Genomic DNA, 22,803 nt, shown 5'->3' with positions numbered 1-22,803 from the left:
GGTCCAATTTATCTTTTTGTTGTTGTTGTTTGTGATTTTGGTGTCATGTCCTATAAAACTTTGCCTAATTGTAGGTCACACAGATTTTAGCCTATGCTTTCTTCTAAGAGTTTTATAGTTCTAGCTCTTGCATTTACATCTTTGATCCATTCTGTGCTAATTTTTCTATATGATGTGATGAAGTGTCCAACTTCCTTCTTTTACATCGGATATCCAGTTGTTCCAGCACCATGGAACAAGACTATGTTTCTCATTGATGGACTTGGCACCCTTGTGAAAAATGAACTAAACATAAGTGTCTGGGTTAATTTCTGTATTCTAAATTATATTTATTTGCTTTATATGTCTGTCCTTTCACCAGTGCCATACTGCTTGCATTACTATAGTTGTGTAGTAAGTTTTAAAAGCAAGAGATGTGAGTCGTATGACTTAGCTTTCTTTTTATTTTTTTTTTATTTATTTTTTTTAGCTTTCTTTTTAAAAGTTGATTTTGATTATTCAGTTATACATGCAATTCCATATTAATTTCAAGATCAGCTTGTCTGCTTCTTCTTTCTTTTTTTTCAGTCAGTCTACCTAAAGTTTCTCAATTTTATCTTTTCACAGAACCAACCAAACTTTTGCTTTTGTTCACTTTCTTGTGTTTTTCTATTCTTTTATTTATTTTCACTCTAATTTTTATTGTTCCCTTCCTTCTCCTTGCTTCAGGTTTTATTTGTTCTTTTTCTGGTTTCTTAAAGTAGAAGCTTAGATTATTGATTTGAAGTCTTTCTTCTTTTTAATATTTATGTTTACCACTATAGTTTTTTACTTAAGTGCTGTTTTGGCTAGATTGCATAAGTTTGGGTGTGTTGTGTTTTCACTTTCATTCTTTTCAAAATATTTTCTAATTTTCTTTGTGAATTCCCTTTTACCCATTGGTAAAACCAACCTGGAAGAGATATACTTCATTTTTGTTCATATGTTATTGGCAAGAATTATTCACATGGTCCTGCAAGGAGGTGTAACCACATGGAGGCAAAGCACGTAAAAGAGCACATTATGTATTCTTCTTTGCCATAGGCACACAACATTTCTCCCAAGTGCAAATTGACTCCAGGAGAACAATGTAAAAACAGCTTTTAATATCTACAGCTTCAAAAACCCAGAATGACCTTCTACTTTCTTGCTCACCTAATTTAATGCCAAAAATGTCTAACTGCATACTCTCTTTCTACTTCCTTGTTATCATATTTTAGGGCTGTCATCTGTACAATTAACTTCTATGTGTGTGCATTTATGTGTGCATGTGTGTACACATACTTATTTATGGAGTTTTTTAAACAAATAATAAAAAAAAAGAACATCAATAGAAAAAGTAAAAACTGTGAGAAGTAACTAAAAACAAGGAAGGTAAAGAAATATAAGTAATCCATAAGTACATGAAAAAGTGTTGAAAATCAATAGTAAGGAAAAAATGTAAAATAAATTCAAATGTTATCTTTTTTTGGTAAAATTGTCTTTAATTTGGTCTTCATCATATTCTCTTTGGGCCATTGCAAATGATTTCCCTCATTTCAAACACTGAGGAGAATAATTTGAAATGTTGCCCTAAGAGTGTTTCAGTCTTCCTTTCTAAGGTGATATAATTCTTCCTTCCAGATCTCTAAATAGCAAGAAATGAAGTCATCATTGTGAGGTCAAACAAAATATATTATTAAATCTTTTTCTAAGGCATGAAACTCTTTTTGAATTAATTTACATAAACAAATACATTTGCTGGGCGGGGGTGGTGGCTCACATCTGTAATCCTAGCACTCTGGAAGGATGAAGCAGGAGGATCAATTAAGTTCAGGAGTTCTCAGACCAGCCTGAACAAGAGCAAGACCCCAGTCTCTACCAAAACTAGAAAAAATTAGCCAGGTGTGGTGGCACATTTCTGCAGTCCCCGTTACTCAGGAGGCTGAGGCAGGAGGATCATTTGTGCTTAGAAGTTTGAGGTTGCAGTGATCTATGATCACACCATTGCACTCTACCACGGGTGACAGAGTGAGACTCTTTGTCTCAAAAAAAAAAGTGGGGGGAGGGATATGATGGGAACAAAGAATATTCCCCTAATCATTGACTTCAGTCCTTGCCTACCTGAAGAATCAGCTCTGGCTTATATTTCAGGGACAAAAACTTTCTGATAAATAAAATATATCTACTTTTTTCTTCCTTTCCTTCTCTTCCATGTTGTTTGTTGGTAAATTTTTTCATTTAATCAATTGAGTAGGATTTCTATTGAAAAGAATTAAACTTTATTTATTTGTTATTTACAAAAGAGGCCTTTAAGATTCAAAAGGAAATACCAGGGCACTGTGTTTATACTACAACAATAAACTTTTAAATAAAATAGAGAAACTGTACACCATTCAGGATCTTTGAGAAATTAGCATAGTTGACTGGATTGGAAGACGGGGAGGAGTAAAGGAGACTTGAGTTGAGAGAATTCAGGGGCTGGGGGAAAAACAGACTACACCAGGAAAGCTGAGAGCCAGGAAGCAGGGATTACTATTGGCAGAACTTCCGAGTAACTTTATTTCCTGTGATTTAGAGCTGTGGGAGAGCCTAGTCAATGCCTGGATGCAAAGCTAATGCCTAAAGATAATAGAAAGGAATCTGGCAAACAAAATCCCTTAACCCACTTCTGAACATACAGACATACCATGTGAGGAAAATTTCTGTATTTCTTGTTTTTTGTCTGTTCATTTGTTTATTATTGTTTGTGTTTTATCCTTCTGTTATGTGGATCTTCCATTAACAGCTACCTTAAGGTTCAATTTGTCTCCTGACTATGTTATTAGTGAGGTCTGTCTTCAATTCTAGCAGTTTATTTTATTCACATAGAATACAATGTAGCATACCATTCCCTAGCGTTGTGCAGTATACTAATTGTACAACCATATGTAGGGACTCTGGAAACTCCCTCCTGAAATGAACTGGACTCATTTCATAATTTCGTCCAAACTAAGCTATATATAAACCCCTTATTAATGGCCCCAAACAATGTGAAACTCCTCAAAACAGAGGAGGATAGAGGGACAGTTGATATCAAGATGTAAAAGAAATTCCCAGTGTTGGTACTTCATCGAAGGTATAAAGTGTTGGTATATCTATATCCATATATATCTAGAAATTTATCTTTATTGATATATTATTAGAATTAATATATCATTCATAATTGAACATATCTGGAATATTAAAATGTTGATTTAAAAATTTTTGTTGTTGTTGTTAGAGATGGGGTCTCACTATGTTACCCAGTCTGGAGTGTAGTGGCTATTCACAAGTGCTATCATACTTCATTATAGACTTGAACTTCTGGGTAAAGTGATCCTCCTGCCTCAGCCTCTGGAGTAGCTGGGACTATAGCTACACACCATTGACCAAGCTCAAGAATCAATTTGAAATGCACTTATATTCATCTGTTGATAATATGCATACAAATTAACACTGTGAAATTTTTATTCTTCATGTATATTGATATCCCTGTTTTTCAGAACGAATGCTATGAAATGCAAAGTTACTAATTAATAAATAGATTTTAGACTATTACCATGAGACAGGTTTATTTTAAAAATGATCATAAATTAGAATAATTAAAAGTTGTAATGTACTTTGCAAGTCCTATGTATTTGTTTTAAGTTTTCATGTGGCTCTGTTTGGCAACTCAGTGGCTGCTTATAGAATAATACACCATTGGAAAGATAAGGCTTACTTGTATATAAAATTACAAATAAGGAAAGACTCATTTTGTGCCAGATGTTGATGTTTAAGTGCAATAGCTTTCAAAAGTCAGGAGTTATTTTGATGAGAATTACTATGACAAGTTATTATTAGTGTCCTCAGAGTTTTTTTTCAAAGTGCCAAAGTGTATTAGTACATTCCAGAGAAGGAATGGGTCAACCCCTGCAAATGGAGGAGGCCCTAAGTTTAAAGACAGAGTATAGAAAGTATAGTACATTCTCAAAGTCAGTAGAGAGTGGACTGCTCCAGTAAGGACCAGCCTGAAAAGTTTTTAAAAGGAAAGGTAGTATAAAAAATGAAAGTAGAGATTATCATATCTTAATTTTCAATGCATAAAGCTCTATAACTGATGATTGAAGTACACATGGAGCCCACTAGTTTGTAAAATTTTTAATGTATAAAATAAAATGCTGACTTCCCATTATGTTGGGTCAAATGATCACTTGAGATTTTCATAAACTTTGCATATTTCATTGTTCTACAACTTGATGGAAATTAAAGAAATGCTTCAAAGTGCTCCTAATATTTGCTTCCTGAGAAAGAAAGTGTTTGTGGAGAATATTTTGTTGTAACCACCTGAAAGTTATGAAGTCACAGTGTAGTTGCCCATGTATTTGTAAGAGTTGTTTGAAACCCATATTAATTTCCATAGAGGTTGTACTAGTTTGCAGTCCCACCAGCAATGTAAGAGAGTTCCCATCTCTCCACATCCATGCCAACATTTGCTGTTTGGGAATGTTTTGATAAAAGCCATTCTTCATGGAGTAAGTGATTTCACATCATGATTTAGATTTGCAATTCTCTGATGATTAGACATATTGAGCATTTTTTCATATGTTTCTTGGCCATTACTCTGTCTTCTTTTGAAAAGTTTCTGTTCATGTCCTTTGCCCACATTTATTGGGATTGTTTGACTTTTTTTCTTGCTGATTTTCCTTAGTTCTATATAGATTCTAATTATCATCCCTTTATAGAATGTGTAGCATACAGATATTTTCTCTCATTCTATAGGCTGCCTATTTGCTCTGATGATAGTTTCCTTGGCTATACAAAAGCTTTGTAATTTGATCAGGTCCCATTTATTTATATTTGTTGCTGCTGTGACTGCCTTTGGGGTCTTCTTCCTAAATTCTTTTGCTAGGACAATGTCTCTAAGAGTTTTGACAAATTTTTTTTTTCTATAATTCTTATGGTTTAATGCATTGGGTTTAAGTTTGTTATCCACTGTGAATTGATTTTTGTGAGAGGTGAGAGGTGAGAGGTGCGGATCCTGCTTCAGTCTTCTACATGTAGCTACCAAAATTTCCAGCACCATTTATTAAATAAGGATTCTTTTCCCCCATGTAACTTTTTGTCTGCTTGGCCAAAGATTACATGGCTATATCAGGATGGTTTTATGTATGGGTTCTCATTTCTGTTCCATTGGTCTATGTCTCTGTTATTGTGCCAATATCATGCTTTTTTAGTTACTATAGCCTTGTACTATAGCCTGACTTCTGATAAATTAATGTCTCCCAGTTTGCTCATTTTGCTTTTGCTATACAGGGTCTCTTCTAGTTCCATATGAAGCATAGAATTATTTTTTCTACATCCACAAAAAATGATGTTGGTATTTTAATAGGGATTTAATTGAATTTATAGATCACTTGGGTGGTGTAGACATTTTAGCAATGGTGATTCTGCCAACCAATGAGCACAGTATGGTTTCCCACCCATTTATGTCCTCTGCTATTTCCTTCCTCTCTGTTTTGTAGTTCTCCCTGTAGAGATCTTTCACCTCCATTTCAACCCTCCATGGCATCTTTGCCCAGAGGCAGAGAGTAGACCTATGACTGCTGCTAAAAGCATTTCTGGAGCTTGAGGTCAGACTGACTCACCTCAGCCATGCCCAGTCTCACTCTTCCACCCGACCTGCTGAGGTGGAGAATAAGAACACACCTGGAAATCCCAGGGCCTCACCCCCCCCTGAGGCACTAAAGTGCCTCTCCAGAGGAAGGATAGCTGGTTACATGACCCATAAACAACATTGCAGCTTGCTCCTTCTGGCAAGTGCCACCTACCTACAAGGAGGTAAATTTGCACACTCTTTTAGGGCATTTACTGACTCATCAGTGTGTGGTCAAATCTCACCCACAAGCACCACCTACTGGCTCAGAGACTAAACTGGACATGTCATTATCTAAATGAAAATCCAAAGGTAAGAAGCAATAGCTGCTCCAGGTGGGAAGGAATCAGTGAAAGAACTCTGGAAGTATGAAGAATCAAACTAAAAGTGCACCCCCAAATAGAAACACCAGCTCTCTTGCAATAGATATCAATAAAATTCAGAAAACTTAAATGAGAGAAGAATAAATTTGAACATGGATTGTAAGAAAACACAATGTTTTGCAAGAGAAAATGCACACCCAACACAAAGCAACCACACACACACAAAAATCAAGGTCTTAGAAGAAAAATTCACTAAAGAAATTCAAACATTAAGGAAAAATCAAACAGAACTTCTGGAAATGAAGAATTTATTCAAGGAATTACAAAACACGGTGGAAATCCTCAAGAATAGGGTAGAACAAACACAAGAAAGAATCTCAGGGATTGATGATAGCAGAGATAGAGCAGAGAAATAAGAGAAAAGAGCAAAGCCTACAAGAAATGTGTGATCCTCTGAAAAGGCCTATAATGAGAGTCATAAACATCCCTGATAGTGAATAAGAAAATACTGGGGGATTGAATAAACTATTTGAGGATATAGTGGAGAAAAATCTCCCTGGCTTTGCTAGAAATCTGGATATCCAGGAACAAAAAGCTCAAAGGAATCCTGGGAAATTCATTGCAAACAAGAAGAAACCATGATACATAGTCATAAGACTGACCAAAGTCAACAAAAAAGAGGCCCCCTATGTGCTGTAAGGTGAAAGCAGCAGGTAACCTACAAAGGAAAACCCATCAGACTAACTGCAGACTTTTCAACTGAGATCTTACAAGCCAGAAGAGACTGGGGCCTCATTCTCTCACTCTTCGCAAACAGAATAATGCCCAGTCTAGAATTTTGTATCCTGCTACACTAAGTTTCTTATACTAAGGAGAGATAAAGACCTTTTCAGACAAGCAAAGACTGAGGGAATCAAGGCAAGATCTGCCCTCCAGGAAGTACTAAGAAAGGTGTTATACAAGTATCAGAACAACAGACAAGCACCAGTGAAAAATCACCTAAAAGCTAAAGGTCAAAAGTCAGATACCAGAATGGCTCAAGAGAAAAAACAAAGCAACAAAGTTCAATTCAACAGGATGAGCAGAAATCTGTCCCACTTTCAATAAATGCAATAAATTCTTTCAATAAATGTGAATGGCTTAAATTGCCCACTAAAGAGACATAAGCTGGCTGAATGGATAAATATACACAAGCCAAGTATTTGCTGTCTTCAGGAAATACATCTAACCCACAAGGATGTATTCAGACTCAAGGACAAGGGATGGAAAACAATTTTCCATGCAATTTGTAACCAAAAGAAAGCTGACATAGTACTTCTGATCAAATCAACAAAAGTAATGAAAGACAAAGATGGTCACTATATAATGATGAAGGACACAATTCAACAAGAAAGCATAATTCCAAATATTTATACAGCTAAACCAGGTGCTCCCAAATTCATAAAGCAAATCCTACTTGATCTAAACAAAATGATAAATAGCAGCATCCTAATAGCCAGGGACTTCAACACACCTCTGACAGAACAGGACAGATCTTCCAAAGAGAAAATAAACAAATAAAAATTGGGCTTAAACAGAACAAATGGGCATGACTGACATTTACAGAACATTCTACCCCCAAACCAATGAATATATATTTTTCTCATCAGCTAAGGGGACATTCTCTAAGATTGACCATAACCTAGGCCACAAAACTTCTCTCAACAAATTTTTAAAAAACAGAAATTATACCATGCATCTTCTCATATCACAGTGGAATGAAATTAGAAATCAACTCCAACAGAAACTCTCATCTCTATACAAAGTCATGGAAAGTAAACAACCTTCTGCTTAACTATTACTGGGTTAAGGATGAAATTAAGATGGAAAGCAAAAGATTCTTGAACTAAATGATAAAGAGTACACAAAAAAATGAGAGCACTCCTGCTTAGAACTGGAACCAGATAAGTTCACTCACTGTCATGCTTTCTGTTCAGTATAGTGTTGGAAGTCTAGCCAGAGCAATCAGACAAGAGAAGGAAATCAAGTGCATCCAAGTGGGGGCAGAAGAGATCAAACTATTGGTCTTTGATGATTATATGATGTTATATCTACAACACCCCAAAGATTCTGGCATGAGACTACTGGAATTGATAAACAAATTCAAGAAAGTTTCAGGTGAAAAAAAATCAATGTTCAGAAATCAGTAGCATTCCTATACGCCAACAACAGGTGTATTCCTGTACACCAAAAACAGTTTGACTGAGAACCAAATCAAAGACTCAATGTGATTCATAATAGCAAGAAAGAAAATAAAATACCTAGGAAATCATAAGTTTGATCCCCTTTTTTATTTTTATTGCTTGGATTTCAATGCCCTCCATTATCTTTCCTTACATTAAGTAATGGCTTTTATTTATTAAGCAGTTATTTAGGTACTAACTTTAGATGTTTTACATATATTTTTCTCACATTACTCTCTGGCTTATTGTATTGTGCAAACATGGCAACTCTAGTATATATAAAGATAAAATTTCTCATTCCACATGGTCTTTTCTGATGTGATGTTGATATTCTTCTTTGAGAGTGAGGTCAATATTCCCTTACCCGGAACCTGTGTAGGCCTGTTAATATGACAGATATAACAATATGTTTCTTTTGAGTCTAGATTATAAAAGGCAATACAGCTTCTACCAGGTGTTTTCAAGACTCATGTCTTTGAAGCCTTCAGCTGCCATGTAAGATGTCAGCTCCCCTGAATGCACTACACTGAAGATCACATGTAGAAAGACTACAGAGATTTAAAAAATGCCAGAGAGGCCCCAGCTGTTCAATTCTCTAGTCATTTAAACACTTTTGGTCCAGGTATCTGATGTGTAAGTGGATTAACCTTTGAGTTTAACCCAGCCACCATTTGACTGAAAACTGATGAGAGGCTGTCCAACCAGGCTGCTCCTGAATAGCTGACCCACAGAAACTCAGGGATAGTAAATATTGTGTTAAGCCATTACGTTTTGAGAAGTTTTGTTACGCAGCCATGGTAACTTACTGTCTCCAACAACCTTATAAATTGGAATGAGTAGGAACTAGTCTTTTGTTATACAGATGAAGAAACTCAGGCCTAAGGAGGATAAATTACTTGATCAAAACCATGCAACTAGTCCCTAGAAGAGATGGGGTTGCAATGTATGTTTCTTTGATTGCAAAGCAAATCTTTCTATTATCGCATACTACCTTCTTTCTGGCAGAGTACACTGCTCTTCATATTTCTCCTATTTCTCACTCATTCCCTATGCCTACCATATATACATTTATAAACAGAAATAATATTCAATGCCTTTATTTAAAAAAGAGCACCACATGGTATATTAGTTATCCATTGCTGTTTAATAAATTATTATAAAACTTTGTGACTTAAAATAGCACAAAGTGTTTATTTTTTCTTCGCATTTCTGTGGGTCAAGAATTCAGGAGTGACTGGCAAGGTAATTCTGGCTTGAAATCTCTTGTAAGGTTGTAAATCCATGTTGGCCAGAGCTGCAGTCATATGAAGCCTTGACTGGGCTAAGAGATCTGATTCCAGGGTCACTTAATCACATGGCTGCTAGGTTGGTGCTGACTGGCAAAAGGCCTCAGTTCTCCTTATAGTCATCACCACAATGTTTCTTGAATGACCTTAGGCATACAGGCTGGCTTCCTCCATTGTGAACTGTCTCAGAGAGTGATATGTTCTTTATAATCTAGTCTTAGACATCATACATCATCATCATCATTAAGCCCTGGAAGAGGCTGAAGCCAGGGTAGAAAGGAGCTGAGGGATCATAGGAAAGTGAAGAATGTGTTCTGAGATAGTAAACCATACACTCTTTCCTCCAGTTTCCAGCTGTAATGCTCAGGGAAGCTTATCTTTGATGCTTAGATGACCATATCCTGGATTTGATATGATTGTGAAATGGGTTGAGGCTTGTCAACTAACCAACTTGCCAACTAATAGAGGAGGTAAGGGATTTGAGTGTTGATAATTCTTTTGGTCCCTGGCACACACTTGCCCACCTGGGGAAGGAATAAAAGAAGTAGGGGTGGATAAGATGCTGAGGAATGTAGGGTAAAACCACAGGAACATATGAGGAGGCAGAAAGAAAGGAATCTGAATTGTCTGGCACACACAGGCTCTGTCAATGGGAAAAAAGGGGGCAATTTAAAAGACCACATGGTAGCTGTATTCCATCTTAGATTTGCATTCCCCAAAGCCAGAGCTAGAGATAACAGATTCTCTTAGCTGTTGTGATTTTTACCCTGTAAATGTTGAATGTGACTGCTAGAGGTGAGGAAAGCTTGCAGGAAAAAAAAAAAAGGGTTTTGTTTTTAATTTTCCCACCCTAACAGCTTTGTCCTATTTTCTGTTCTATTGCATCTGGGCATATGGCAGCAATCAATGTTGGATATTATATACTTATCAGGGAAAACTTTAAAAACAGGTGTTAATGGGACAAACTAATTTTTGCCTCCTGTGGAAGGTACAGAGGAAAACAAAAAAACCCTGCTGATTTCTTACCATCTAAAAAGAGATCTAAAACCTTGTTAGATTGGTTAGGTAAGGGAGACAGAGCAAGTCTCCTTGATGGATTTTTGCCATAATTTTTGTCTCAGGAAAGGCAATAAGCAAGGAAAGACAGTTGGAAAGAGGGAGTTCAGTCTCCAGGTAAAGGTACACTCAGACATTTAGACAGAAAAGTAGACATGTGCCTTTTTGAAAAGTAACTGTGAAGCATGCTAATGAGTACTTGTGGAAATGAGAAGCACCCCTTTGGGGGTGAGTCAACTCAGATTCAATGACTGACAAAAGAGGGGCTAAAAAAAGAAAGAAAACCCTTGCAAGTGTGAACTAAAATGAAATCTTAAGGCTTCCCCTCCCCCACTGGCTAACTGAATGGACCCCCTCTTGGCCAAGGGGATATGTTAAAACTCAATTGCCTGAAGCAAGGAAGGAGGTCAGACATGCCTCATCATGCCCCTCTTCCTTCTTGGAGATATTCTTTGCAACCCATTAAGAGGCCTAAGGGTATGCAGGACAAAGCTGCAGCTCCTCAATTTACACAACAAATATATGTATATGTCCAGTGGCTTGGCTCTTATTAACAGAGCTCTTTATCTTAAAACATTCCAAGCCTTCAAAGAATCTTTAAACCCACCTGTAACATGTAATCACTCCCCCTTCGAGATGGCCCATCTTTTCCAGCCAAACCAATGTATGCTTTCTAACCCTAACCTGTAATCCCTGTCTCCTTGAAATGTATAAAACCAAGCTCACCCAACCACAGCAAGTCCACTTGCTCAAGACTTCTTGGCCATGGCTCCAGGTCATGGACCTCAAATTTGGCTCAAAATAAATCTTTTCACAATTATTTTACAGAGTTTGGCTTCTTTTCTCTTAACACAAGAAAGCCAGCAGAGTTTTAGCTTTTCATGAAAAAGGGGCAGTTACCCCCTCTGCTTCCTGAAGCAGAGAAAATGCCCATTTGGAATATTTGGGGTTGGTTTGTTTTTGATATCCTAGAATCACAAGAGGTTTATTCTAATTGCTTGGACCTGGCTCAAGCAATGCTACCTGTCCTAGCTTTCAAAGCTGAGAGCAGGTGTGGTCATACTGTCAGTGGGCAGAACTAGCACTCTGAGACTATTGAAAAGCACCTTCTGTGTGGCCTTGACCTGTGGGATTATTAGATGAACTGTGTGGTTCACATGCAGATGCCCACAGAAATGGCTGTTATTTGATGAAATGACCACTGATTTATCCTGTCTCCTTCCTAACTTGTGATTGCTGACAAAAGCTGTAAGGTTAGGGAGGGCTAAATTGCAAGAGAAGAGCCACTCTGAACTCCCCCATCTTCTACGTGAGTGAGTTGAATTGGACTTTCATCCTGTCAGGGATATCTCACTACTGTTGGCTTTTACCTTTGTACTATTTGCAATCTCAGATTTTGTGGTATTTATGGCCATGAGGACTGAACTCTGATCTTTTTCTTTGCCCTCAAAATTTCTTTCTAAGGGGGCCAGGTGTTGGTGAGTCATGCCTACAAATGATAAAATCTCAGTTAACAGGTTTTTACGATGTGGTTTACGTCCTAACCTGATTCCAGTATAGCATTGTCAACGGAAAAGACAAACTCTATAAAACAATTTTAAAGGGATTTATTCTGAGCCAAAATTGAGGACCATGACCAAGAGCCTCACCCAAGAAGCCTTGAGCAAGTGGACTCACTGTAGCTGGGTTACAGTTTGGTTTTGTACATTTCAGGGAGACAGGGATTATAGGTAAAGTTATAAATCAATACGTGGAAGGCATACATTAGTTTTGTCCCCAAAAGGTGGGCCATCTCAAAGTGGGGGTGCTTAGAGGTGATAGGTGGGTTTAAAGATTCTTTGATTTACCATTGGTTAAAGACATGAAGCTTTGTCTAAAGGCTTGGAATGTTTTGAAGATAAGGAGCTGTTAATCAGAGACAAGCCACCAGACCTATATTTGTCGTGTAACTTGAGGATCTACAGGTTTGTCTTGCATACCCTTAGGCCTGTTAATGGGTTACAAAGAATATCTCCAATATGCATGGTGAGGCATATTTGACCTCCCTTCTCATGGTAGGCAATTGAGTTTTAGGGCATCCCCTTGACCAAGAAGGGTTCCATTGAGTCAGCTGGTGCAGGTGGGGGGAGTCTTAAGATTTTATTTTAGTTGACAGCATCACATAAAAGATAGAAGACCCTTATCTTAAATCAAGCATTCCTTTCTGCTGACTGCTAGATTTTTTGACAAAGCCTACCTCTTTCAGTCAATTGTCAACTAAAGAATCCCTAAATCCACTTATGATTTGTAAGTCCCCACTTTGAGATGTCCTATTTTGGGGGGCCAAACAAATGTATACCTTCCATGTATTGTTTTATGACTTTACCTATAATTCCTATCTCCTTTAAATGTATAAAACCAAACTATAACCCAGCCACAGCAAGTCTACTTGCTGTGGACTTCTTGGATGTGTCTTCTTGGGTGTGGCTCCTTGCCATGCTCCTCAAATTCGGCTCAGGATAAACCTTCTTAAATTATTTTACAAAGTTTGTCTTCTTTTTCATTGACAGCCAACATCACTCAACAAAGAACTAACAGTCTGACTGTACACCCTTATCTTTTCTCTGTGGTGCACAGACCTTAGTAAGTCAGTTTTATTATTAAATGCAGTTTCCAAAGATTGATCTTCTTTCTAGAGATTTATTGGATGATACTAAAGGGACAAAGGCCCTTTGTTCCCACCCCCCACCTAATGTTCACTGAAAAATCCCTGACAGGAGACAAATTAATAGGAGAATAGGCATACAAATTTAATTAATGTTACAGAGATTTTCAGAATAAATACCCAAAGATATGGGGGAAATTATCCATTTTTATGATTAATTCAACAAAGTATGGACAGCTGTGTAGAAATATGATTAAACAAAAAGGATATGATCTAATGCTAATAGACTGAGTGGGAAAACCCAGCAAGGCCTATCTGTCTAGATTCTTCTTGGCCTCTTGGAGTACACATTTCTTCTTTCTGGGTATGGGGTAGGGTCCCCTCTACAATGGGTGTCTTATGACTACACCCAAACAAAATAGGTCAGATAATTTATTTATGGCCAGGTTTTACATCACATGATTTTAGGTTTTATGGCTGGCTTTCAAGAAAGGGTCTCTGTTTTCTACGATCCACCTTAGGGAAGAATGATTCTAGTTTTCATTGCTAGCCTTAGAGAAGAATGGAACTGAGAGACAGGAGGACAAGGGAAGGTCAGAGAAAGATTTATACATCTAAGGTCTTTATTTTGTGGTATTGTTTTCTGAGTCCAAGCAATATAGTTAAATTATGAAAAAATATAAAATAAAATTCAGAATTTTGACCAAATCATTGCCCTGAGCTTGACGTGTCTTTTTTTCTTATAATAGTAACCTCAGGTCAGGTTGGCTGGAAAGGGAACTGACATATTCAGGCTTTAAGTCATATGAAAATGTCCTTCTGTAAAAAGGTTTTTGTGCCTCCATAATATGCTGAAATAAAATAAATAAATAAATAAATAAATAAATAAGATTTTGAATGTAAAATACCTAGTATGATGCATGGCATTGAAATGATACTCAATAAATGGTAGTGATTATAAAAATTTTTTAAAAAATGTTTTTGTGTGTCTTCTACCAGAGTTTTCTCGACAAAAGTTCTGAAAATAGAATATCACTGGAAAAAACTATATAGTTAGAGTTAATAAAATGTGACGTCCAGATTTTGTAACAATGGAGGGAAAGCAAAACTATGCCATTGGGAAGGTAAAACTTAAATCTCTGAAAAGTGTAGAGGAAGAGCAACATTAATGAGCTCTGTTTTTTAGAAAATATTTCTGGAGCTCTGGACCATGCTGTTTTCACCTTGCTTCTCTGTTCAGAGATGTTTTCTGTGGGCTGTTTTCCCATAATAGGACTTATTCCATTAGAAAAGTGATATGAAATTTGTTTTGGACTTTATTGCAAGTGATCCATGACCCTGCTTCTGTCTGGAAGGCATTCAATAGTCAGCTTTACCTCATTGACCAGAGTTGCATAGATAACAGAATTTACTATAGATTTCTTCCTTGCAGGCCAAAGTGAAGTTTGGGGAAATTATTAATATATTCTCTTGCACCTGGATATATGCTTCTGGCTAGTTGGACAAAGTTAACAGAGACACTTAAGGAGGAAGCCATGGGCTTTCTAAGACAGACCTTTATGGTTAATGAGATTTTTTCACTTGAGTAAACCCAAGACCCTTAAAGAGTTACAGATTTGACTTCATTTTACCCTTGGAGTCTTTCTGGAAATAGCTGGATAAGTATTTTTTAAAACAAACTGAACATATTGGTCCTTGCCCCTGTTGGTCAGATTAAAACAAGATGACTGATAGCATGGCATGTTATGGGCAAATTTGCCAGAAGGTGACAATGTGATGGAATTATGAGGTTTACAGAAAATAGTTTTGTGTTCATGCAGACTTGGGAAGTTCTGAAATAAAATTTTTCTAAAAACGTTGGATCCTAAACTAAGAGCAACCCTTAGGAAGTTAATTTACAACTGTATAGATAGTGACAGAACTCCAGAAAGATTTGCCTAATTCAGTAGGTATGTGTTTACATTTGAAGGAAAAATGAGGCCTGGAAATTTGGAGAAAACTCTAGATCATAAAAGTCATTGACATCAAGGCCCTTGGAGTGATGTATTTATATTTTAAAAGGTTAGAATAATAACCCAGGATTTTTTCATCCTGTTTCCAGTAGCAAACATTTTTTTCTCCTTCCATTTGGGAAGGGAGGGGATGTAACTCCTCCTTTCTCTAATACAAAAGCAGGGAAAAATTATTTTTCACTACTTGTGTAGATTCTTCCATCTGGCTTTTATTATATTGCCCCACTGGTAAGGACAGGGATAAGAAAAACAAACACAGTTAGTATTATGTAGATATTAATGACTAATCTGTATATGATCCAGAACATGTTGTGTGCACACTTGGGTTATAACTAATAAAGAAGAACACTAAAAATCCAACAGTGCAGCACAGGAGAAGCCAGATGACATCTTCAACATTGTGCCTGAAAATATGTTTGGCTAGATTGCCCAGTTCTTTAGGCACATATCCTAACTTTCATAATAATACAGGATCCTGTGTGGCTTAACTTTTTGCAGTACAAAACAAGGATCTCCTTTCCTCTATTTTCCAATAAATATTTTCCTCACATTCTTTTAAGACTTCACCAAAAAGCCTCCTTGAGCATCATCAGGCTTCTGCTAACAGTCTCTTTTTAGGCTGATAGGGTCCAGAATGTGCCTAATGTAATGTAAGAATTATTTTTAGCTGAAGACATTTGAGAATCAACAGATGCAAGAAGAAGCTTTCTCTGAACTCCCTTTATCTGCCTAAAAACAGATCCTCCAAAAAATAAAAAAAAAAGACTCTATTGTCATAAATCCACTTCCCAGGAGTTTCATCAATCAAGGAAGATGTTCTCTTATCACAGGAGAGGATATGAGAATTTGACAAAACCCCTAGGCAGACATTGTCACAGACTGTCATATCTCCCATCTATTCTTTTTTTGTTTTGTTTTGTTAAGTATATCATTAGGTTTAATTCTTCCCATCTATTCTTCTAAGGGCTCATTTGTAGTACCTAAAATTAATTTATTCTCCCATTAAGTGACCTTTCTCCTTATCCTTTTTCCCCTATTAAGGTGGTTTATAAGATATAGAATCTCACCCTTTTGGGTAGTCACTTCTTTCTGTGATGACCACTTGCATACAAAATTAAAAATTAATAAAGTTTATATACCTTTTCTCCTGTTAATAAGTCTATTGTCAGTTTCATTCACAGGTTCCCATACGTAGAACTAAGAGGGTAGAGTAAAAGATTTTCCTCCCCTACAAGGCTTTCACTGGTATTCTCTGCAAAGTACTTCCAGTTTATACTCATATCCCAAATCCCAAAGTCACTTCAACATTTTAAGCTTTTGTTATGGCAGCATTCTACTTCTGAATACAAAAACTTTTATTTTTTTATGTATTTCTATCTAACAAATTATCTAAAATTTAGTAGCTTAAAACACAAATAAACATGCATTCTGTCTCACAATTTCTGTGGGTCAGGAATTTGGGAGTGGTTTGCAAAGACAGTTCTGGTTTTATGCCTGTAATGAGATTCCAGTTAGATGTCAACCTAAAAGGTTGATGGAAGCCATCAACAGAACACTTGACTGGAGCTGGAGGATTGGCTTTCAAGATGACTTACTAACATAACTGGAAAGTTAATGCTGTATGTTAGTGGGAAGTCTTAGTCCTGTAGGGAAAATAAATATCTTTTTTTTCATATGGCAATGTTCATGGCTGAGGCACACATGAAAAGAGACAGATTAATAAGAAAAAATATACACATTTATTTTTATTTTATTTTTATTATAATTTTTTCAGCATATTATGGGGGTACAAATGTTTAGGTTATGTGTGTTGCCTTTTCCCCCTTTCCCCCTCCCCGGAGTCAGAACTTCAAGAGTGTCCATCCCCCAGATGGTGCACATTACACTCATTATGTGTGTATATACCCATCATAATTAAATGTAAGTTTTGCATGATGTGGAAGCCTTCAAAAATGAAGACTCAAAGAAATAGATAAACGTGTGTTTTTATGTTTAGGTTTGATGAAGAGTGGATAATTATGGGAAAGCATCATGGGAGGACAAAAATGTATGATCTAGTGATAATAAACTGGGGAAAATTTAGCAAGGCCTGCTTGTTCAGATTCTTCTTGGTATATCTATATCTACAGAAAAGGATGTTTCTTCCAGTATAGGATGGGGACATCTCAAATGAGAATCTTATGACCTGCTTCAGAAGAGAAGGAGAAGAGGGAAGAGAGAATGATGTTCCTGCTTCTCCCATTTTCTCAAATGGCGAGATATCATATTTTGGGATAGCATGCCCTGAATCTCATCAGTACCTTTCCATGCAGGCCTATGTATAATACAAGGCTACTTCAGTCTTCCTAATGGCATGGTAGCTGTCCTTCCTCATCAAGCAATTCAAAAGCTGAAATTCCCTTTATGCCTAGCCTCAGAAGTTGCACACTGTCACCTTTCAATATTTTATTGGTCATACAGCTTTCAAGTAAGTGGAGACTAAACAAGACTATGAATATCAGAGTGCAAAAATCACTGGAGCATCTTGGGAGCTTGCTATCACAGATGGATATGGTTCAAAAAGAAGAGATGAAGGTTCTAGCACTTGAACATAGTCCTGAGGGCTCCTGCTCTGATTAGATTGTGATGAGGTCTGAGGGATTAGCAAGGAGGGATGGTTGGAAACCTAGGTGCTAGATAGAATTTGGCAGTAGGACTGAAACATAGGCTATTTACTGACCAGAACTGTCAGCTGAATATTAACTACATACATACACACACACACACACACACACACACACACACACACACACATAAACACAGAGTGTTTTGGCACCTAAAGTCAATCAATACAAAAAGACTAATACATCGTCTTTAGGGTGGTTGTGTGAGGAAAAAACAAATTATAAACAAAAGCATCCCACAAAGTGGATGTTCATTACATTTTCATTCGCTTCACCTTTAACAAGTTGCCTGACACAGTTTAACATTTAATTGTTTTCAAATTCTAACTCTTTGAACTCTTCAGCAGCTCCCTATGCTCATTTAGCTACCCCACTAGATTGTTCATTATTTTGCAAACTGAATTTTTATTCTAAACACACTTTTTGTTGTCATCACCCTTTGTGTGAAGTATTGATGCTACACATACAACCTATTACTGAGTAATAGATCCTCTTCGTGTTAACTCTTCCAATGAATTATCATTTGGTTAATATTTTATTAACTGTCTACCAAGTTTAGAGCCTGTATTTTAAAAAGCACATTGAGTTATTTTTCAAAGGATTGTTGTACACCAAAGAGCGAGAGAAGACCACGAAATCCAAATTGAAACGAATAAGTGAGTCTTTATTATTAGCTGGCCAGCAACCACCCCTGTTCCAGCAGAGTCCAGAGATAGGGAATGGACCCGAGCCTCAAATGCAGTGAAGTTTTATACCATATACCATAAAGGAGTATGTGACACGGTGCATAAACCTCAGAATAAATGTTGCAATAATCTCCATTACCCCAGGAATCTGGGACTTGCCTCAGACCACCTGGTTTGATTACAATCTTTAAGCAAGCAGTTAACCGAAGCAGATAGCATCAGTTAAACCAAAGTACATTCCAAAGCATAGTAGAATACAGCTGGGGGAATTTAAACAATCAGTTATCAGTTTATGACTTTGTTGTTTCCATTCTTAAGATGTGTGCAGTTAGCTCATAGGTTTTTATATTATAGGTCATGCTGCAGCTAGTAATAGCTACGCCTTTCAATATGGCTGCACCATGGCTCACAGAGAATTGAGCATGCCACTCTTCAAGGACCACTAATTTTATTTATTTTATTTTATATTTTTTACTTCATACTTAATGTTTAATCAGTTTAATAATATTTATTTATGTTTTTTATTTCAGCATATAATGGGAGTACACATGTTAAGGTTATGTACATTGCCCTTGACCCCTTCCCCCTCCAGTCAGAGCTTTAAGCGTGACCATGCCCCAAATGGTGCGCCTCACACTCATTATGTATTTAATTCAGTTACATGTTTTAAAAGATCAAGTACAGCCAACATGATCAGGTTTGAGTACAAACCCAACAAACTATAGGTAAACACACACTCCCCGTGGAAGCAGCCAAGGGCAAGGGCACAAGAGGGCATTCTCTCAACTGGGAGCATTCAGTGTGTCTTGGGTATCACAGGTAGCCTCTGGTTAATCTGACAGGTTACTTAAGAGATCTTCTCATAGTATATTATTGCAATACAATATAAACAGTTTAATAAAGGTATAAAGCTTTATGGTGTATCTTAAAAAGTTCATACCCTGTTACCAGGCATGAGTATTGTTCTGGAATTTTTTCTTACTCTCTTTTTTTTTTGGTATTCAATTTTTAAATTTAGTTTTTAGAATAGGCAATATTGTATAGTTCAAAATTTGTAAAATAAAACAAACAGTGATAAGTATCTCTCACTTTCCCTGGCCCTAGACATCCACCTTCCTAAGCCAGAGGCAAACAGTGTAACCAGGTCCTCCGTGTGGAGATTCCTTATGGAGACTTTTAAAATGACTATAAAAGCATATAAAATACATAATCAAATACATTTTTTGTTTTTATAAAAACACAAAATTTTAACATACTAGTTTCTACCACTTCTAGGATGAGTTTGGACATCTCCCCTTACCCTCTGGGATAAAATTTTCATCAAGCAGGTCAAAACTTGTCAGATGCCCTGGCTTTAGCTGGCTAAGACTCCAGTAAGATGGCCAGATTTTGTGCCTATTGCTAATATGTGGTGAAGATCATTGATTTTATTTATTTTTCAATATGTGATGCTCCAAACTTCCTATTGCACCAATTTTAGATCTCCTGAGCTCGATCAATGGGTTCAGGTGGTGTCAGTCTAATCACTTCATTATAAGATTCCCCATCAAATTTCACCCAATGATTTTAGCATCTACTAATGAAAGCTACCTATATATTTTTACTAAGGGTTACATAATGGTGGAGGATCACTAATTTTAATATTCAGAAATTGCCAAAAGTATAAAGAATTAGGAAACATTATTCTAATGTCATGTAAGGGTAGTATACCATCACCCCCAGGGCAAGGATAACAGAATTATTTGAGGGGACTTTTTAAAACTATACACACCCTCTAAAAATTCTGTCTTTACTACCTAAGGGTTTCTGTCACTCACTATCACTACCCCACATGCTTCCTGCTCCCACTCCACCCTTCAGTAACCAATTTTTTTTGAGACAGAGTCTCCCTCTCTTGCCTGGGCTAGAGTGCAGTGGCATCATCAGAGCTCACTGAAACCTTCAGTTCCTGGGTTCAAGTGATCCTCCTGCCTCAGCCTCCCAAGTAGCTGGGACTAAAGGTTCACAGCACTGCACCTAGCAAATTTTTCTATGTTTTGTAGAGACAGGGGTCTTGCTTTTGCTTAGGCTGATCTAAAACTCCTGACCTCAAGTGATCCTCCCCATTCAATGTCCCCAAAACCCCCGACCCCTACCTCAGAGTCCCAGGGTGCTAGGATTACAGGCCTGAGCCACTATACCAGGCCTCCTCCTTTTTTTATTTTTATTTTTTAAGGAACATTGATCAAGAAAGCAGTTACAGTTTGGTAGGTTCTTATACATTAAATGCTCATTTTTAAATTTGTTTATTCTTGATGGGTTGAGACAGATCTCCTCTGTTTGACATTTATATAAGTTTGCATTTGGTTATATATTGTATATTGTTGGAATAGAGATCTGAATGCCTATGAGAAATGACTCAGATGAAAATCTTTAAATGAGATTTCTATACTTGACAGACTAAAAAAAAGTCAATTGTTCACAAACAGTAAATATGGTTTGGACATATGACTTTTAGATACTCAGACTATATATCTAATACTTCTTTTCCAGATTTTGCCCTTTAAGTTTTATCCCAGCTCATTTCTGATCCCATTGCTTCTGGTGCAATGCAACAAAAGATTCCAACATCAACTTCCATTGTTATCTTTCAACTAGACATAGCACAGGGGCAGCCTCATAATGACAATTCTACAAGGTGCTTTTCTAGTGTTTTAGTCACAGTTTTTGCAAAGTTAGGCTCTGCACTCAAAGGAAATATAAGAAAAACAACATTAGCAACAATAGAAATATTGCTTTTGGTATGATTACATTTATGAAATACATGCTGTGCATAGCTGAGTACAATTGTGCAGCCTTTTCCTTTCGAAATGGCACCCATGGAGTGGAGATGAAATAAGTTCTCATTCCATTTCCTAAACCTTTTGCTCTGGTTATGGACTGTATCTGACTAAAAAGAGTGACTTTTCTTAACTCATGTAAAGTGTCATATGTCAGTGATCCTGAAACTAGAGGTACTGAAGGACTATATTTTGTTGTTGTTGTTGTTGTTGTTATTGTTGTTTTTCCAGTCCAATCCATTGATGCCTAATATTTTTGTAAAATAAAAAATGTTATTTTTATTTTTAATTTTTGTCAAATAAAATATAAAATATGAAAATGCAAGTGTTACAAAGTATAAGTTCAAAATTTTATAATATTAAAAAGAAATAAAATTATAGTTCCATAAATATAATTAGAACATGTATAAAATAATGAATCAAGAAAGTCTATATTATTTATTGAAAATATTTTTATGATCAATTAATGTAAAATTTCTCTATTACACTTATAACTTATCATTTGTCAATCATACGTAATTTAAAGAAATGATGAAAATAGCAGTTCTTAATATTAAATGCCTCTATACAGTTTGAATGAATAACTTGTTTATCAATTTTTAAGATTTTAATGCAAAAGAGTACTTTGCTTATTGTTTAATCTAGTTTTGTTTGACAATACTACTCATGTGGATAATGTATATTTAAACTATTATTTGTATGTTTTGTTTTAATAACATTCATAGTAAAGAAACAAGTCCCAGGGAGGTATGTTTATGGGAGAAGAAGATGACATTTTAAAGCAATTTCAGCAAAATCAGTATACTAACTTTCCAGTTTTATGTACAGCAAAGCAAGCAGGGCTGTTTTCTGAAAATCATATTCAATACAGTTCTAATAATTTATATTGTAAGCTTAAATTATCTTTCTTTTTGTAAAACCGTTTGTGCCTAGATTTTTTTTTTAAAAAATTTATTTCAGCATATTACGGGGGTACAAGTGTTTAGGTTATATATATTGCCCATGCCCCACCCGAGTCAGAGCTTCAAGTGTGTCCATTACCCAGACGGTGCTCACTGGACCCATTACATGTGTATATATGCATTCCCTCCCCTTCTCCCATCTGGCCAACACCTGATGAATGTTATTACTATATATGCACTTAAGTGTTGATCAGTTAATACCAATTTGATGGTGAGTACATGTGTTGCCTGTTTTTCCATTCTTGTGATACTTCACTTAGTAAAATGGGTTCCAGCTCTATTCAGGATAATACAAGTGGTGCTACGTCACCATTGTTTTTGTGGTTGTGTGGAACACCATGGTATATATACACCACATTTTATTATTAGAAACTTTTCAAAAGAAGATAGACTAATGGCTAAAAAACATATTAAAAAATGCTCAACATCTCTAACCACCATGGAAATGTAAATCAAAACCACAATGAGATAACACTT

This window comes from Microcebus murinus, chromosome X (assembly GCF_040939455.1).
Source record: "Microcebus murinus isolate Inina chromosome X, M.murinus_Inina_mat1.0, whole genome shotgun sequence".
NCBI classification, from domain to species: Eukaryota; Metazoa; Chordata; class Mammalia; order Primates; family Cheirogaleidae; genus Microcebus; species Microcebus murinus.
This window is presented reverse-complemented; position numbering follows the sequence as displayed.